At 35.3% G+C, this 17437-nt stretch overlaps 1 protein-coding gene across 17 annotated transcripts in view; it reads left to right on the forward strand.

The window, feature by feature from the left end:
* MAP2 (microtubule associated protein 2) overlaps window positions 1-17437 on the forward strand; it is a 283955-nt gene that overhangs the window by 59797 nt on the left and 206721 nt on the right. For all 17 annotated transcript variants that reach the window (XM_034655081.1, XM_034655088.1, XM_034655089.1 and 14 more), the window contains exon 2: window positions 9238-9287. The gene's annotated coding sequence lies outside the window, so the exon portion shown is untranslated. The remainder of the gene's footprint in view (window positions 1-9237; window positions 9288-17437) is intronic.

A 17437-nucleotide genomic window follows, 5' to 3' on the forward strand; every position in this document is an offset into this window, starting at 1 on the left:
AAAGTTTATTTCCCTCTCTGCTAACTGGTTGAAGATGTCTGTACCCACGGGAATTTTGAGTAGTGTATCGTAAGTAATTTTGTGCCTGGCCCAAGCACGAAGAGTTAATTTATTATGAATGGATGATCGAGCCCACCTTCTGCAATTTTTTTTTTTTTATGTCAGAAGTTTGGAAATGAAACACATGTTGTTATTTGGAAATATTTCAGTGCATGAGTGTATCAAAAATTGGGTCATTTGTTTTCCTTTGTCTCTCGATTATTCTCTTTCTTGCATGACATTTGACATTTTGGCAAGCTAGCAATTGAGGATAACCCACTACTAGAGATAGCCTTTCATTGAGAAGCAGGTCTAATGCCTGGTAATGAGTCAGAGCCAGCTAAATCTAGGTCAACAGAGGTATCTTAGTCTACAGGATTAAGCAACATTGTATATGTGGAAGAACTCCTAAAGTCTACAGATGTAAAGTGTTTTTTTAAGTGTTGGCACCAACACTACTACTAAAACCCCACGCTAGTTCACAAGCTGCATTTTTGGTGCATTTTGAGAATGCCCAGGAATGTGCTCCATTTGCACTTCCCAACTTGAGGACAGTTGAAAGCCAGGGATCTGCTTGTAACGTTCCCCTCCAAAGGGCAGTGGCTGAGGGTCTAGCTTTCTTGCTGCAATAAATGCCATTTCAGCGTCTACTTCTTGCTGGTGAACTTGGGTGGTAGAGAAGCCTTCCAACCACCATTCATTCACTCGCCTCTTACCTTGCTTTGTTTTCTTCATAGAAATCACTGCTATCTTACGTATTTGTGTTTTCATGGTGGAATACGAGATCCCAAAGGGCCGGAACCTTGTTGATAACTTATTGGCCACCATGATATGCCAGTCCCTAGAAAAGTGGCTGCCATGAAGCAGGTATTCAGAAATCATTAGTTAGAAGAGTGAATAACTCATTCTTAAGTGTACTCCATCTGCTTGGGAAAATATTCCTATGCTAATATAACAACAAAGCTGTGTCTTGGATCACAGTCAGGCTTTACGCATTTTATTTAGCTATGCAGTATTACTTCAATTATACTAAGGGTTAAAAGACCACGTTAGGAATTTAACCACCCTTTGTAATATTTTTTCACCCTTTGTAATATTTTCTTTATAATTTTAAATAAATGGTTAAGGAAATTATAAGTATAGGAGTGCCTACATGTGAAATATAGGGAAAATATGTATAGCTAATTTAAGTTATTTTCATGCCGCTATAATGCTTCTCTGTTCAGTGCTATTTTGGGGGAAAAGTAAAGCTTTAGCCCCTGATTAGTTCAGTTGAGGGATGGCAGGAGTCTGAGAAAGTACTTAATATTTCACATTGGTAACGGCAGATCTGTTTCCTACATAATGCTTTTAGACTTATAGGAAACCCTAACTTTTGCTGCAGCTACATTCTTTCCAGCTATAGGATTTCCCATTATTATGTATAAATTCTAACCTTTTTTGGTCCTTTGTATTTAACATGAAATGCAATAAGAATATTAAAATGGATGAAAATGTTTTTTATAATAATAGTTCTGAGTCAGTCCTTTTATACCTCTTTTGGGTATTTGCAATTCTTTATTAAATTAATTAAATTATGCTGGAACGGAGTTATAATAACAACATACGTAGGAGTTAAGTGTACCTGGATTGACCCAGGAGAAAGCTGGTGACTCAGAGAAGGAGGTTCAGAAATGTGTGGAATGCTTCACTTTGGCTTGTTAGTGCCTTACTGGAGTTTTCAGGAAATTAGAGCTTTGGGCAACAGATTTACTTTATTGTTTAAGGATTGCCTGTAACTACACATTCCTTTGAAATCCAAGTTTCACTGAGATGACAAAATGACCTGTTGGTAGGCCTAAGAGAATGTGTGCTTTCTGAATTGGAGAAAATCAAGGTTGTGACTTTAATCCTAAAAAATAACATGATGTTAGGGGTGCCTGGGTGGCGCAGTTGGTTGAGCCTCTGATTCTTGGTTTCTGCTCAGGTCATGATCTAGCGGTTGTGAGATCAAGCCCAACATCGGGCTCCACAGCCAACATGGGGTCTGCTTCAGATTCTCTCTCTCCCTGTCCCTCTGCCCCACCCTCCACTCATGCACTTGCACACTCTCTTTCTCTCTCTCAAATAAATAAATAAAATCTTTTTTAAAAAATCCTGTTGGTAGACACAAGCAACATTTCTCCTTCTTGATGAGTGTCTCATGTGTTTCCTGCATCTTTCCAAATCTCAGCTGTAAATCTAAGTATTAATGACAGGATTCTCCACTAAAGATTTTGGACAAATAATTAATAATGCATTCACTTTACTATAAAACCATTTCCAAGGAGACCTTGGATTTTAAAAACTAATGGTTTGAGTGAACCGATCATATTGGCTTTTGCAGATTCTGTCGTCACTCAAGTGTGCCACCTCACCACAAAAATAAAGACAGCATTATACAGATACATTTTAGCTCTCAAATAACTTATGCTTCTTACTGTTTTTTTATCATAAGCCTTGAATAAGTTAATTTCATAAATTGTTTACATGCTTAACATTAATAAAATAAAAATTATAAAGAAAAAACCCACAAAAGACTGTTGGATGAGAATACGTAAGGCCTTTTTGCTGTAGACCTTTGAGGTAGTGTCAAGCAAAAAGTTGCTTAAAAAATAAATAATGCCATCTTCCTAATTTTTGTCCCACTGAAAATACTTAGACAAAGAACTACAGGGAACTAGTTCTTTCTATTTCAAAAATTTGTCAGTTGTTTTTTAATAGTTTTTTTAAAGCAAGTTTACCCTCACTGTTTCTGCCTGAATTTGAATATTCTAGAATTCCTTAAGGAATCACAGAGGAAGAACCATTGGTATCCTAATTTAAAACCAGATGAAAGAATATGCGTCTATAAAAATATACACAGCCCCTATACCCAAATATATGTATGTATTTCACTTTATCTCTGACTTCTATTGTTATTTCTTTCCCTTAATAAATTATGTTTGTGTAATGTCAATTAATAGGAATCTTTATCCATAGGTATGGGATAGTTATCTTTATAAGCTTAGTTTCCTCTTGGGAGTAATAATAGTATCTGCTATATTTGGTCTTGTGAGGATTAAATGGGTAATGCATGTGGTATATTTTGTACAATGCCTGAGTTATATAAACGCTTAACGATCATTTCCTATTATTGCTGTTGTTTCGTATTACAAATAGTACAATAGTTTTCAAAAAACAAATTCCGTGACTAAGGTATTTGAAAGTTCTTCACTTTAAATGAGTTGTTACTATCCAGTTGCTGTATCACCCAGTCATTTTTTTGTTCTCTGTTGTGACAGTAGATGGGTGAATTAGACACAGGTAACTGGCCCTCTTTAGTTCTAACCTCTATTTGCAGTCATTATTATAGCAGCTACAGCAAACATGTCCGAGTACAGAGCATTCCATTAAGAGCGATACAGAGTGCCTAGCTTCCTACAATGTTTTTATATGAATAATACAAAGTCTAGAGGTGAAATTAGTTGGAGTGCCCATGACTCAGCCTCTTTTTCCGGAGAGTGACTCATTCCACAATTATAGATAGATCCCTGACTTTATGCTATATACCACACTAAGTGCTTGAGATACAAACATGGGTTTGCTGGGTCACTAACCCAGAGCAGCCCACAGTCTCGACAGGCAGGATATGGCATTCATTAAGAACAATATGGGTTTACATGTGGCTAGTACTCTATTAATGTTATATCTACCTATCAAGGGAATGATCAAATATGCAATAATGTGGGCTGGCTAGACAACCTAACTCTATGATTTGGAACACACACATATACTTCTGATTTTATGTTGATACAAACAGCCTAATTATATCACCACCGTCTTCATTCCTTTTTGTTCTGTTTTGGTGTTAAGTAAGACTTCATTCTTTTTCCATATCACATAGATCATACTCTCCATGAATAGGTTAGCTGTCTGATAAATACCTTTCCTTGATTATCCTGCTGGAAATTCAAATTCAATGTGCCGAAAATAGCCCCTCTATTCTTGCTCAGTAACCTGATCTTCTTTCAGCCTTACCTGTTTCTAAGAGTGACACCATCTTTCTGGGAGTTGGTCTCAGAATTCTTTTGGCTCCTTTTCTCTGTCTTCAGCCTTTCACATTTGACCAATTCCCAAGTCCCATAGCTTACAGACACCGCTATGGACTGAATTGCATCCCCTCAAAACTCCTATGTTGAAGCCCTAACCCTAAAGTGATAGTACTTAAGACATGGGGCTTTTAGGAAGTAGATACTGTTAAATAAGGTCATTAAAGTGGGGCCCTCATTTGACAGTGGCCATATAAGGGCACAGTGAGAAGGTGGCTCTACATATATATACATACAAGCCAGGAGGAGGGCTCTTACCAGAATCTGACCAAGCCAGCACCCTGATCTCAGACTTCTAGCCTCCAGAACTTGAGAAAATGCATATCTGTGGCATCTTGTTATGGCAGCCTGAGCTAAGGTACTTGTCTCTGCAGTAGTTAGAGTGTTTCTCCCCTCTGCATTGATACTGTCTCTACCTGAGTTGACTCTTCATTATCATTCACTGGGACTCGTGTAGGAGCCACCTAAATGGTTGACTCTTCTTTAATCTCTTCTCATCTCTGATCCAATCTACAAGTGTTGCCAGATTCAGTTACCTAATTATGCCATTCTTGAATTTAAAACCTTCAGCAGTTCACTTTAGCATACAAAATTAAATATACTTAATTATGTAGCCTCCTCAGCTTGTCATTCAAGGTTATTACCCTATACAGACCCAACCTAAACTTTCACCCAATTACTGTTTTTCTTGTGTGCTATATTCCAGTGAGGTAGGACTGCAGGTGCTTATACAGACAGCCCCTGGGCCTAGCTTCTTTGATTACTTTGTTTCTGCGGAGTCCATTGTCTGAGTTGGTCTCCTGTCCCTTCCATCTCCACTTATCAAAATCCTTTACCTCCTTCAAGGCCCAAACACACATCCTCTGTGATTCCTTATGTATATAATAGGATTTCGTGGTGTGTGTTTTGTTTTTTTTTTTCTTTCCCTTCTTTGATCTCCTGTAGCTCTTTGCTGGTATTTCTGTGACAGCAGGCATATTCTGCTTTGTATCATAGCCTTCGTCTTTTGGCTTTTCATAACCACCCCCATCCCACCACATTCTAACTAAGCTTTTGATGACAAAGAACTTTGGGTCCCTGAAATACTAAACAAGACTATTAAAAAAAAAAAAAAAAGAAAACCCACAGAACTGCTCTATATTTTAAAAAAAAATAAAGATTATAAAACAATTAAAAAGCACTTCAGTTATATTTTAATAGAATTGATTTTCAGTTGGTCTTTGAAATGTAATATTCCCTACATTTGTATCTGTAAATTAAAACTCAAACAGTAACTTTTCTATTACTCAAGCAGCAACAGTTTCTGTAAATTGAGATTCATGGGTAACTTTAAGAAGGGGAAAGTGCAGCAAGTGTTAGAAGGTGTTTTTTCAATTGACAATGAACCTTGATAATCTAATAGCTAAAATATATCTTCTATTTTCAATTTTTATTTCACATGAGGTGTAAACAAGCATACGTCAGCTTGATACAGAGTTTACAATTTGATCTCATCATCACAATATGATTTATAATACGTAGGCATGAGATAATTTCTTATTGGAAAAAGGAGGGGGGAGCTTTAGCAGTTAACTCTCGAGAATATTTTCCGACATTTCCCCTACCTTTTTGTTGTGGAGCAAGAAGATGGAGAAGTGATGCTTTTATATGCTGATAAGTTAAGCTGCCTGGTAGCAGATGCTGAATCCTATTGAAAAGAATTTCATTTGAGTTATGCTTAGGGCACTGTTTAGCGGAATACTACACAAAGAGTCTTGACCTGTGTGTTTGAAATGGCAGATGTTCACAGTGAAGATTGAGCCTTGGGGCAACATAAATCTTCAGTATTCTGTGCCTATTTGTTCAATAACTGGGTTGAATGGAAAAAAAAAAAAGGTCGAGAGAGTTATTTACAAAGCGGCTGCCCTTGCTGCAAATGGACATGGTCCCTTTAAGATACGAAAAGCAAGCAAACAAACAAAAACCCTGAGAGCTCAAGCAACGTAAGTCTACCGGGTCGAAAATGAGCACCTCTTCTTCTTCAGAGCTTTGTTTCCATGAAATATTTTTGATGCAAGTCAGGTGGGACAAGGGTGGGATTTTCTTTTTCTTATTTCTGCCAAAAAGGGAATTTTCAACGATTCCTTTAAATCTGGCAAAGCATCAGAAAAGCACAACACTAAGCACCTTCATTCATTTGACAAGTACTTATTTATATTTTTCTGTGTGCTCAACACCTTGCTAAGTCTACGGGTTCAACTACAAGGTTCACATAGCTAAGAGAGCATTAATATTTTAAGTAAAGTTTGCATTTGGCTCATGCTATATTGAAAAGAAAATAAATTAGAATTTTTGGGAGGCAGGGCTGGGTTTGGAGGAGGAGGACAGTGGTGGCAGCAAGTCGGAATTTCTCCCCATGTATGGAACACATAAAGCAGTCTGGTTTCTATATCACAAAGCCTCACTTTTGAAAAGCTCAATAAGTATCACTTTGTTTTTACTATGAAAGTGTGTATATATTTGAAAGTGCATGTAGAAAAGATAAAATCCACCTATATAAAAGAATGTTAAAGATATCAGAATATTGGTCTAGTATGTTGAAGAGGTCTTAGCAAGAAGTAGCTGTGGCCAAATGGTTAATTGAGGCTTAGAGCTACACACAAACAAATGTGCAGGTTTAAGGAGTCTTTCCTTGGCTCCAGGCAACTAGAGAGCCACGTTCTCTTATAGAATGGTGACTGGTAATCAACATGGTTAAGATGTACCTATATGCAGTGTGCCCTCTACCTGTTCTTTGTCTTTCATTTCTAGTATTCATGTGTACTATTTTAGCCTCCCCTTGCACACGCAGGACACTCACACATGCACATATAGATATGTAGCACACACAGCCACACATACAGTCACTCCATGTGATGAACCACTGTCATTCCTGTGCTCCCAGTATTTTCCTTCTTATTTCAGAAAATTTTTAATCCTCGCCTTTCCCTCCTCTCTCCTTTACTAGTCTTCTTTCTTTGTTTAATTCTCTCCCGCTTTCTTTTTTCTTTAATTTGTGGAGCAAAAATGAAACAAAACAAAACAAAAAAACTAATGTTTAATAGCGAGTGTCCCAAGCTTTCTCAAGTTTATGGCATTTGAGTATCCTGTTAATTTTTTTCATGGTGCCCCATAGGCCAAAAGAAATACTTCACAGCTCTATTTAATTAGTAAAATAAGTATATATGTCCTAACAACTTAGTGGCCTTTAAAAGAAAAATCTTTTTACTTCATACTTAAAAACCCACAATTGCTTACTAATGTTATGTGTGTGTTTGCCTGCTGGGTACAGCCCAGCCCTCAAAGCTGGGGGTCAGATTGGGTGTTGTCATCCTCATTCTTATTCCACATTGGTTTTCATGTGATATTTGCTTTTATATTACAAACATAATAAAAAATCCAACTTTGCAAAGTTATATCATTGAAACAAATGTAACCCAATCTAATATTGAAACTGTGGATTACTTCAGGTGAGTAGTTTGTGTTGTGCCTGATGGATGTTGCTGTGTTTTTTCATGTATTAAAAATATTTTAGCGTTCTGTGAATTTACAGTTGTGTTCTGGGGTGCCATGGCACACATTCTGGGAGCTGGTGGCCTTATAGAAAAGGAATAATATTTGTATCAATGTAAAATAAAGTCAGGTGCTTGAAGTGGAAGTAGACATGTTAAAATCATTAATCTCAAAAGTCCATCAAAATGTCCCCACATTTTTTTCATCCTCATAAATGTATCCACCTATCATTTCATTCTTGTATAATAAAGTTCATTTTTTTAAAAAGATTTTATTTATTTATGTGACAGAGAGACAGCCAGTGAGAGAGGGAACACAAGCAGGGGGAGTGGGAGAGGAAGAAGCAGGCTCCCAGCGGAGGAGCCCGATGTGGGACTCGATCCCGGAACACCGGGATCACGCCCTGAGCCAAAGGCAGACGCTTAACGACTGTGCTACCCAGGCGCCCCATAAAGTTCACTTTTTTAAACACCTACCTTTAAGATTAAAAAGCAGGAATTTCACTTCCAATCCTAATTTTTTGATTTACTGGTTTACTAGTATTTCCTTTTCATTTCTTTTAATAAAAACTCTATATATTTAAGGTGGGTAACATGATGCTCAGATATACAGAGTGAAATTTTTACTAAAGGCAAGCTAATTAACATAACTCACTGGAGTATATGAGTATTATTTTAGACTGTTCTTTTAATTAAATAATTACCATTTACAGTTAATTTAGCTGTTAGGTTTAATCTGGGAGTCTGGTAATGACCATTTGTAACAATGTCATGTGGAACATAGCTTAATTTCTAACCAGTTAACTCACAAACACACTATTGGAAACTAACTTGTTTTGTTTTGTTTTTCAACTGGAGATTTAGCCATAGACACTCCTGCTGCAAGTCAAGAATTTTACTCTATGTCATTTTATTTTCTTTACTAACTGTCCAAAGGACAGGCTGACTTTTGACACAGAAGTTTTGGGCTTGCCTTTGTCCTTGGTGGACCTTCTTTGTACTTCCATTGGACAGTGTGCTTCTCAGCATAATTTAGTGGCAAGGCTTAAGTGTAAGAAAGCAGTGGGAATATGGATAGGTTGCCACAGGAATTGTCTCATTTGGCTTTTGTTGCCTTTCAACAGATTGTTGATCCTGGACTAAAAATCTACAGACTGTTAGACCAGATTAAGGATCCAAATGCAGTAGTTGTATTATTTTCAATTAAACACCTTTCAAGAGAAATGGTAGTACACTGAGTACAGAATTTGTTTAAAAAAATTTTTTTTGTTGACGTTTTAGAAGACAAGCACAAGCATTGTTCTGCTTTACGTAAAAACTCCTGAAGATAAAAATAGGACCTAATTTGGGCATTTAATAGATCTTGTTAGTTGAGAGCTAGAAAATAATTTGAAGTTTTATAACTATATAACCTCCCCTTGCTGTAAATGAATGTGGTATCAGCCAATACATTTTATGGTGCAAGAAACCAAGTAACTTCATCTTCTTCTTTAGTAAAATAAAAGATTGAATCATTCAATAGATTTAATTTACAGGATGTTTTTCTGTTTATCTTTCAGACTTTATTGATCTGATCCAAGGTATCTTGGGACTGCTGGCTGGAATTAAGGTTGGTGGTGTTTTTATATTGATATGAATAAGCTGTGAAATAAAATAGAAGCATCTTGGGGCTTTTGACAGCTGGGTCAAATAACTCTTGCAGAGTGTGGTGTAGAAAGCTGAAACTTAGTGAGAAATGGATACATTTCAGACTTGGGGCACTTAACACACAGCAGTATTTGCTTTCCTAGTTCGTAAAATTCCTTTAATTATCAACTATTGTTTCATTTGTTTTACCTGTCACACTAGCTGAATTTTGATCAAATGAAAAGATCCAATTCTAATGTATTCATTTAATAAATACACATATCAAAAGAATGACTTCTTTGTAAGGCTAGCTAACATTTTAAAGAATGGTCAGCTTCCCGGGCCCCCTGGGTAGTGCAGTTGGTTAGGTGTCCAGCTCCTGTTTTCAGCTCAGATCATGATCTCAGGGTCTTGAGATCAAGTTCTGAGTCAGGTTCCGTGCTCAGCAGGGAGTTTACTTGAGATTCTCCCTCTCCCTGTCCTCTACCCCTCCCCACCCTCTCTAAAATAATAAATAAATCTTAAAAAAAAAAAAAAAAAAGGAAGAATGGCCAGCTTCCTGCATTTGAAGGGAAACACTTGAAGCCCACAGTTTGGTATAGCCTCATTTCCTAAGGATGGTGGAGCTGAAACATTGCTTATGAGTTGCAAATTTCAATTAATTGGCAAAAATGCTAAGATGTCATTTCTTTTGTTCTATTTTCTTGTTAGTTGGTTTCATGGGAGACTCAAAACCAGCTTAACTGACTTTAGAGTAGTAACAGAGCATTAGAGGGCACTCACATCAGTGGGATTGAAATTTCATTTATCCCTTCTATCTTCTTCTCTAGAAAATGTATTCAGATTTTACAACAAAAGAAAAAGCTAATCCATGAATGAAATGAGGGCTTTTGTTGCTCGTGTAAGAACAAAATGCCAGGTGTTGCTAAATTTTTTGTACAGGGCTTTGATTAATAATTAACATAAAGAAAAACATTGGCTTTTCATTTATGCTTACATTAATCAAGAATTTAGCCTTCAAAGCCCATATTTACCCTTCAAATTGCAGTGTCTGCCACATACCAGGCACACAGTAAATATGTACCTTTTCTGGTTTCAAATTCTGACCTCACTTTTCCACCCCCAATACACACACACACACACACACACACGCGTGCGCGCGTGCACAACTGTTATCTCTTTCTCTTTTTCATGTTGCCTGGCTTCCTTTCATATCCACTACTCGGTATATTCTGTGTAAACTTGCACATATTTAAACATGGAATTTCTTGTAAGACTTTGAACTTTTTGCTACTCTTCTTTCCCTGCTAGCCCCTATTCACCTGCCAAGCAGAAATGACAAGAAGAATGAGATTTTTGGCAAAGTATAAGCCTTTGAATTAGGACTATTTTCATACACAGGGTTAACTCTGAATTGTTACTTTTTCATTTTACTTAAAAATAAGTCAGTTTTTGTCCCTCTTCCTCTATGGATTTTGTTTTATGGTTGGTATGGTCAACATGGCAACTTGAAATCTCATTTTGGCACTTTTCAGAAGGAAGAAAATAAAAAGGAGCATGTAAAAAAGAAAAGGAATAAAAGATTTTGTTAAACAAAAAAAAAAAACTGTTAAGTGTAATACACAAAAACTATTCTTGATCTGATCCACTACCCAACCTGCACGTAGAGAGTTTCTTTCGTGGGAAAGTGAACGTAATTTAAGTGTGTTCAGTCTAGTTGTAAAGTCAGAATGACTTACATATTCCAAAATAAGTGTATCAATTAAAATATATAAAATGAATGTAGAAATGGAAACATGTAAAATTCTCATATTGCTAGATCTCCCACATGTGTATGCGTGGTTCAGCACAATTAGTTTTGTTTTCCTTTTCAACTGAGAATAAATTTAAGTTGATAGTTTTCTACATCATATTTTGGGAAAGTAACTAGATATAACAAGGCTTTTAAAAAATAGATTAATTCACCAGAAACAGCCAGAATCTCAACATAGAATAAAATATATAATGAAAATTACCACTCTTTTCTAAACTAGAGCTAAGTTCTTTTGCTTCAGGGGGGAAAAAAGTTTCCCTCATAGAAAAGCTTCTTAATAACAGCTGAGCAAAATAACTAGTGTTGCTGGATAATAGCAAACTTTAGGTGGGGATATATAAAATGGGGTGTCAGAAATGTCCTTGCACTTCTTTGCACAGCAAAGGGGAAGCCATCAACAAAATGGAAAGCCAACCTACTTGAATGGTAAAAAATATTCGCAAATCATATATTTGATAAGGAATCCAAAATATGTAAATAACTTCTACAACTCAATGGCAAAAACATAATCTGATTAAAAATGGACAGAGGACTAAATAAGATATTTTTTTCAAAGAAGACATCCTATGGCCAATAGACACAAGACAAGATGGTCAACATCACTAATCATCAGGGAAATGCAGATCAAAACCACAGTGAGATATTACCTCATGCCTGTTAGAATGGCTAGTATCTAAAAAACAAAAAAATAACAAGTGTTGACAAGGCTGTGTAGAAAAGGAAACCCTTGTGCATTGTTGTTGGGAATGTAAATTGGTGCAGCCATTATGGAAAACAGTTAAAACAGTTAACAGTTCTTCAAAAAGTTAAAAAAAAGAACTACCATATAATCCAGCAATTTCACGTTTGGTTATTTATCTGAGGAAAATGAAAACACTAACTCAAAAAGATATTTGAGCCCTCATATTCATTACAGCATTATTTTAAAAAGCCAAAATGGAAACAACCTCAGTGCCCACTGATGGTTGAATAGATGAAGAAGATGTGGTGTGTGTGTGTGTGTGTGTGTGTGTGCGCGTACAAAGCGGAATATTATTTAGCCATAGAAGAGAATGAAATCTTGCCATTTCTGACAGCACGGATTAAACTTGAGGGCATTATGCTAAGTGAGGTAACTCAGAGAAAGACAAATACTTATGGTCTCTTTTATATATGAAATCACCCATGGGGGTGGTGGTGAAATGGGTGATGGGAGGCAAAGGGGACAAACTTTCAGTATTTAAATAAGTCATGAGGATGTAATATACAGCATGGTAACTATAGTTAACAATACCATATTGCATATTTGAAAGTTGCTGAAACAGTAGATCTTAAAAAGTTCTCATCAGAAGAAAATAAAATTTTATAACTATACATGGTGACAGATTTAACTAGACTTTTAGAGGTGATCATTTTGCAATCTCTACAAATATTGAATCGTTTTATACCTGAAAGTAGTGTAATGTTGCATGTCAATTATACCTCAATAAAAATTTTTAAAAAAGAAATGTCCTTGCAATATTTTATCAAATTCTCAGATGTTTTCTCACATTAAACTATGTAAAATCAAATAAATGCCACAGTTAATTTGGCAAATATTCTTTCTTTCTTCCTGTCAAATGAAATATGTCTTACAACAGATTGTATTTTAGTTTCTATGAAATACAGTATTATTGAATTTAGATTAGGAAAAGACATAAATTCCTGAAAGTTATTATAAAAGGGAATCAGAGTGAACTTCAGAATCTAGAAAGTCAAATTTGATACTCATGTTTAAAAACATCTTGCACCACACTTTTTACCTTTAAAAAAAATTTGTATTGATTTTTCCAATTTATTTTTTTCTCTTCATTATTAATACCGCTACCGGTATTTTGGTATATTTCCCTCCACTTTTTGTCTTACTTTGTTTTCACAAAATTGAAGTTAAACTTTGTATTCTGTACCTTTTGTTGCTTGAAAATGTGACTTTAATGCCTATATGATGTTTTATTCTATAGATATGCTATAATTTTTTCACTGTTTTACTTATTTTTGGACATTCAGACTATTTCCAGTATCTCATTGTTTCAACCTGGACCTGGACCTCCCTCCTAATTCTAGTCTACAACCTCTGCCTCGAATTCTCATGTTTTCTATATGTTTCCATATTGTTGAGCTGTTTGCCATCGAGTTCTTTGAATTCACTATCTTATCTGTAAAATGGGAACAAAAAAATAACCTATGCTTCACTTAAAGATTAAATAAGGTAATGCATAGTTATGAGTCTTAAATAAAGAGGATTCTAAATCACTTTTAAAACCTCTATCAAAAGCCTTTTCCCCTCTGGGTTTTACATGAGTAATAAATTCTGGTGCTTCTCTTAAGAATAAAACTAATAAAGAATAAAACTAATAAAGAATAAAACTAATGAAGAGCTTTAAATTATTGTCATAAAACAAAATATATAAATGAAGGAAGTCAGAAGTTTATATACGTGTGTGTGTGTGTATACACACATATACTGACATTTATATATATATTTAAACTGACCATTCTATGCTCTGCTGAATGATAGTATATCTTTTATTCAAGATACTATTAACAAACTAAGCAGCATATTACATAATTGAGTGGACTTTAACTTAAGAAAAATAGTGTAGAAAATATGAATACTCTAATATAATGGGAGTGGGGAGAGAGGATACTCTTATGTCTTCCGAGTAAGCTTAGTACTTTGAGCTTTGCAGAGTCAAGACCAACCAGTCTTTGACCAGCTACATTGTCAACCTTCAGTACCACCTCAGGGTCTCACTATATTTCTCCTCTCACTTGCTTCATGTTGTTTCACACATTCCTCATAGCATTTGCTCAGACTTCTTTATGTTATGATTAGTTCTGGACATTTCTTATCTCTCCTGCTAACTCATAGATCCTGGGGTTCTAGCCATTTTGTCTCATGCTAGGGAATGCTTACTTTATGAATTATAAAGATTAGAAGCCACAATGAACAATTTTATTACATACCTATAAACTAAATATACAGCTAAATATATATGGATGTGTGTGTGTGTGTGTGTGCTAGTAATTATTAATCACTCTATTTTCTTCCCTGGTGATAGAAAAAATTGAGCAAAAAAGCAAAGACTTTGAACAAATCACCCAAAAGACATTCGAAACAGTAACAATCATTAGATTCAATTTGAGGAATTTAAAAGAGTAAAGGTATGAGAAAGGTCATTGTTTTGTCATTCTGCTTTATTCCTCCATTTAGCATAATATGGTAATAGTATAAATATATTTAAGGATGAAGACTTACCCAGAAATCTAATTATTGGATTGACATGTGACAAAGTGACTTTGAGATTCCAGAAAGATTTGTAAAATGCCTAATTATTTGTTTACCACTTTAAGGAGAGATACAAGGCCGCTAGAATCACATTTCAAACTGGAAAGACCAGTTGGTTCTAGGGAGAATTTGCTCTCTTTGCAGCTTTCCAAAATCTGAAGCATTATAAATACTTATTTCTTTCTTTTTATAAAAAGCAGTCCTTTCCCGTTACAAACATTGAAATCAAAAAACAAGCTTGTGACATGATTTGGAATGGGAGAGGTGGGGGGCAGGCTGAAGTGGGGGTGACAGGTGTAGGGGAGGAAAACTTTTACCTTCTTTCCTTCTAGGTTCTTTGGCTAGCCTAATAATTAAATTGACATAAGACAGACTAACAGGAGAAAAACAAATTCAGTTTTGTACAGGAGCTCATAAAAATATGAGACTCAAAGAAGTGAGCAAAGCAGGCAACTTTTATACCTTTTAGACAAAGAAACAATAAATTTGTGAAAAATTGACAAGATAAAGAAGTTTGGGCTTGGGGGTAGTAAATTAGTGAGGAAGTAACATGATTTGTTTGTACAACCTTCTGGACTCTGAATTCCCTCTCTCTGGTGATAAGGATGTCTCTTTACCTCCTGGTACAGGGAGAGTACCTTTCATAAAGGAGATTTATTTCCTGCTTTCAGGAGGGCAAAAGAGGGTCAGAGTGTCTTTCTTGCACTGGCTGTTCCTTAAGTAACTTGTATTTAAAATAATCAATATGCCAAACTGACATATTTTAGGGAGGCTGCCCAGAACCTTCTCAGAGGCAAGCTTGCTATCACTTCTCAATCTCCTCTTATGATCTAGTGTATTACCTCAGGAAAATATGTTCCCAAAATCGCTCCTTTATTTTGACAGAGTCTTGACATACTGAGGAAATAGGCTTGTTGACGCCACAGAGGACAAATAGAAAACACAACTTGCTGGAACTATATTAAGTAACTGCTAATGAGTCTGTTTTTCCATGTTGAAAAAAAAATTCTAGCTGAGTCTTTTTTTTCTTAACCAAATGTTTATAGTATCAAATGGCTACAAAAGACAGTCCCTTGGCTATGTTTTCATATAAACCCCTTGCTTCTGAAATCAATCCTGTGGATTTAATTCCCTGATCAGCTTATTTTTATTCTTTTCCTGAATTCATGGGGAAGAAAGAATGCTGTTCCCAAGAATAGCACAGCTGATGTTTTTTGCAGATTATTTATATCATTAAAGAATACCATGACTTTAATTTGGGCCTATATCTTATTAGGGAAGTTTGGAGGATTTAAAAACATAAGAAGTACATTTTCTTATGTAAGGAGTCCATTCATTTAGAAATCCTTTATTTCTTTTACAGCCTATTTATTGCCAAGTAATAACTTTGTATTATTGAAAGGGGATATGCTTTCTTCTTCCTCAGCTTCTAAATCCATAGTTATTTAGTTTCATTAGTTATTCATCTAAGAATAGAAAATCATCAGTTGCATAAGAGAAAAAGGAATGTAACATATAATACATACAAGTTAGATAGCTACATAGATATGTATACTAGTGTTGGATAGTTTTGCTAATGAACAGTTCAAGGGCTTTGCTTTTAGGCACACTTGATGGCCATTCCTGTTAAAACAGGTAAAGTGATCTGCCTTTTCTGAACTAATTCCCTACAGTTATAACCAAGACTTGGTTTCATTCCATTATTATTCAATGTCTTGTGACCATCAACTTATGTAGTTTCAGAGTCTTTGCTTTGTTTACTTTTCTTTCCATGATTTTAATCTAATTAGTAAAGAGCTGAATAAAAACAAAACACTTATTATACACATGTTTATATACTTATAATATACTTATTATACACATGCTTCTATGTGTATATTTCTATATCCACCCATGTCTTTCACTTTCTCTCTTCCCCCTCTCTGTCTTATAGTAAAAATTGTATGTCTGTCACATAAAGTTTATGGTTCAAAAGTAAAGCAAGCATATTAGCTAGTTTTTAGAATATAAATAAATATTTAAAACTTTAGATACTATCATCCTCATTTTATGCACAGAGAAACTTAGTCACAAACTAGACACAGTTTTTATAAAAAATTATTTCTGTGTAAAATGTAATGCTTCTTAAAAATATAGAGAAATCTTTTTGGGGATAAAAATAAGTACAAAAATATACACTTACCCAAATGTAATTATTTGCTTATAATATGTAAGTATAGACCATTTAGTGATGGCTTCATTTATAAGATATTAATCTTCAGAACTGATAAGTATGAGTGAACTTGATATCTGTTGCCTGAAGATGTTTTACTTATAGAGTGTAAATACCTTTTCTGTCTCATCCTTATATCTACTGACATGGATTAATGCCTTGTCAGAAGTAGTTCTCTAGGTTCAAGACTAAGGTGATGGAATGTATTAGTTCACTTTTTAAAAAACATCTGTGCTGGCATTTTAAGGGGTCTTAAGCCAGCTATGAGGAATATCAGCCCCATAGAGGAGGATAAATTAAACAACAGGGATTTGTTTTCAAACACAGATTTGTCCATGGGACTCCTGGGTGGCTCAGTCGGTTAAGCATTTGACTCTTGGTTTTAACTCAAGTCATGATCTCTTGGGTCCTGAGATGGAGCCCAGGGTGAGGCTCCCGGCTCAGTAAGGAGTCTGCTTGAGGATTTTCTCCCTCTGCCCCTTCCCCTGTTCTCTCTCTGTCTCTCTCTCTTTCTTTAAGATGGTTAAATGGATCTTTAAAAAGCAAAATAAAACAAAAAAAACCCCAGATTTTTCCACCAAGGAACTGAGGACCTCATTTCTGAAACCATTAGGGAAAGTAAAATTAATAAGAATTCCCTCTTCTAATTGTGATTTTTATTTTCAAGTTTTTTACATTGTTTAAAGATTTTCGGTAAGTTTGGCAATATGGGAAAAATGGGTCGGTGAGCAGAGTGTTTAATTTAAAAGGCAACTTTATAGATGCAAACTCTTTCAAATTTCATTTGACTTTCCATTATCT

Source organism: Ailuropoda melanoleuca, chromosome 2, assembly GCF_002007445.2.
Source record: "Ailuropoda melanoleuca isolate Jingjing chromosome 2, ASM200744v2, whole genome shotgun sequence".
In the NCBI taxonomy this organism is placed as follows: domain Eukaryota; kingdom Metazoa; phylum Chordata; class Mammalia; order Carnivora; family Ursidae; genus Ailuropoda; species Ailuropoda melanoleuca.